Source organism: Triticum urartu, unplaced genomic scaffold (assembly GCF_003073215.2).
Source record: "Triticum urartu cultivar G1812 unplaced genomic scaffold, Tu2.1 TuUngrouped_contig_5193, whole genome shotgun sequence".
Lineage (NCBI taxonomy): Eukaryota > Viridiplantae > Streptophyta > Magnoliopsida > Poales > Poaceae > Triticum > Triticum urartu.
In genome coordinates, this window is record NW_024115847.1 from 1 (window position 1) to 2,692 (window position 2,692).

The following is a 2,692-nucleotide window of genomic DNA, read 5'->3' on the forward strand; positions in this document are numbered from 1 at the left end:
CCAGTGCGGATTGCCTACACAGTGAGGAACATGATAGCCCTGAGGATTTTGCTACTCAAAATTCCGACCATTGCTGTGCTATGCGCCAGCTGTTCCAAAATATCTATCCACCTAACGGTCATATCATTGAAGGCATTTATGTCTTACCATGTCGGGCTGCTCCCACTACAACAAGAACCCCCCTACAGCAACGCATCATTGCGTTGGCAAAGGTCCATATAAGCGTTGGTAGGGCCTACACCAACGGACTTGTATGCGTTGCCGTTGGTGGCGTTGCAAGGGTCTACAACAACATATATGCATCCGTTGGTAAACGACCGGAATAAGCGTTGTAAGATAGCAACGTATAGAGTTAGAGCCCAACAACGGTTCACATGCGTTGGTGGCTACCCAACAGGATGATTATAAATGAGTACTACAATACTAGTGCATTGCATGAAAAATACATGGTATTTATATATCACCATCAAGAATTATTAGGACAATGTTGATATTGCACAGGGAACATTGTATAATAAACAGAAATTTCTCATCATATATTAAATCAACTTGGTTGCATTACAAAGTACACCATACAAAGATTGCAAGATGTGAAACTAGTAGTAATCCCATTCTTGACCTTGCAACCTTCGTGTCAGCCATTCTGAAACATAATGATCTAACATTGATACCAAAAATATCAGATACATAATGATTGAAACATTGGAACTGGAAATGGCATTCTAAGACACAATGTGAAACTATCTAGTAGCACCCCTATTCTTGACCTTGCAACCAACATCTGAGATATGCACCATCGAATATTTGAATCTATCTACAAAACAAAGAAATGAAATAGGTTAATAGGGCAGAAAAATTGAAAGGAGCAGCAACATAGAAAGGTTGAAGGCAATGTGATAATTAATCTTGCTGCATGACTAATAAATTTGACCTTTTGTAGTTGTAAAACCTTATAAGATTTCGCTAATGTAGTATCAGCTTGCAATACCAAGAATTCATTACCAAGTTTAACAACATCAAATTTAGCTTTATATTTGGGGTTAATCCTTTAGATTGAAGTAAAAGCAGTGTTCTTGTTCGGATTTTTCCAGTATCACATTTGTAGCTAACAATAGTCATTTTAGCTCACGGTAAACTAACTCAGTTAATTTAATTTTTAAGTTTCCCCATGTTAATAGAAACAGAGTGCTTTATAGGGGTGGGGGAATGTAAGGCAGGCATACAGTAGTTGATGAATTGTTTTACTTAATCTAGCCGCAAAGATTCTTATCTCACAGAAGTAGTACGGCCATTTTTACATGCAAGAAAAGTGTTCTCTTGTACTAATTATGTGAAAAAGAGAGAAACATGTCCAAAATAATAAAATATAGTAATGCTATTAATACTCCAAAATTTCCATTAAAACTGGTGAAGAATCATTCGCGCAATATGGAACTACGATCAGAAAATACCTCCTAGTAAATCCAGCTTGGCACAGTAGTCTTCTATGTTTTAGCGCCAACAACATCGACTTGGAACAATCGAGTCTCTGTAGCCTGCTAATTTGGCATATGCATTAGTAATCTATGTTCGCTTTTGCCCACAGAATCGAACATCAAAATAGCTGAATACATGTGCACGAAGTCCTTTACCGTACTCTTTCTTATCTTATTTTATACCAAAACTCTTACATGACCTTGTTCTTGTATGGAAAAACTCTTGCACGACCTGGTTCCACGATATGACATGCTACATGGCCGAAACAATCTAAACCTACTCCCTACTTATAGCATCTAAAACAACGCAGACTCCAGCGCCCTTTCCTACACTAGTAAGGCATGCCAACTCCAAGACATAGTAGTATAACATGTAGGCAGCTAGCTATGCAAACTCATTGAATCATATATGGACTAGTACGACCACCCAAGTACACAAATGCTTATGACATGCAAACCAGACTTGCTGGAAAACTAACTAATCAATCTAACCAAATTAGACTCAAACTTGGCTAGTTAAACTAGCACGGACTCCTACTAAACTACTTGACATTATTCTAACAATTTAGAAGACCACAACATTCATGCAGACTAAGTAGTGCCAGTGTATTAATCTATGCCAACATTTATTAAATAGGATTGGCTTTCTTAGTTCACTTGTTTACCGAGAACGTGGAAACTTAGAGCAGTTCCAGTATGCTCAGCTTTGTCACCATGGTTGCTGGATGCTGAAACTGTTGGCCGAATAGGTAGAGGAGATGGCCCTGAGTATTACAGAGAAGAGGGGATCCTAGTAAGATCCAATAGTTTCAGATCAGTGAATTTGACGTACCTGACACACTCGCATAGTCGTCGCATCTGATTGCTTAGCTATCTATTTATGGCTGTTGGTATCATCCAACCACCGTAGTGTGCCCTGTATGTCAGGGAAGGAGAGTGCACAAGAGGAATACTTTTCATGTTTACGTTCTTGGATGAACCAAGTACATGCTCATTGTGTTAACAGTTTAAGAAGAATATAGTACAAACAAGAGAAGATGTGAGAGGCACCTGGCCAAGAGTTTGTGTGCGACCCATCATGCATCATTCTAGTATTTGGAAACATCTGTGGCTCCTCACAAAATACAAAATTAGTACAGAAATTGCAGGAATTCAGAAGTACCTGTATTTCCAAAAAAAAGAGCACTAAACTCGATTTAGAGGCGAGATTTCAACAA

At 38.5% G+C, this 2,692-nt stretch overlaps 1 long non-coding RNA gene across 2 annotated transcripts; it reads right to left on the reverse strand.

The window, feature by feature from the left end:
- Positions 1-515: 515 nt before the first annotated feature.
- Positions 516-2,300, reverse strand: LOC125528898. 2 transcript variants are annotated; one of them, XR_007292488.1, is made up of 3 exons: positions 2,141-2,300; positions 1,452-1,535; positions 516-814 (listed from the first exon to the last, which is right to left on the reverse strand). It is a non-coding gene; the product is annotated as an uncharacterized LOC125528898 (long non-coding RNA). The 2 variants fall into 2 exon arrangements; XR_007292487.1 differs by having other exon boundaries at positions 1,452-2,300.
- Positions 2,301-2,692: the final 392 nt, after the last annotated feature.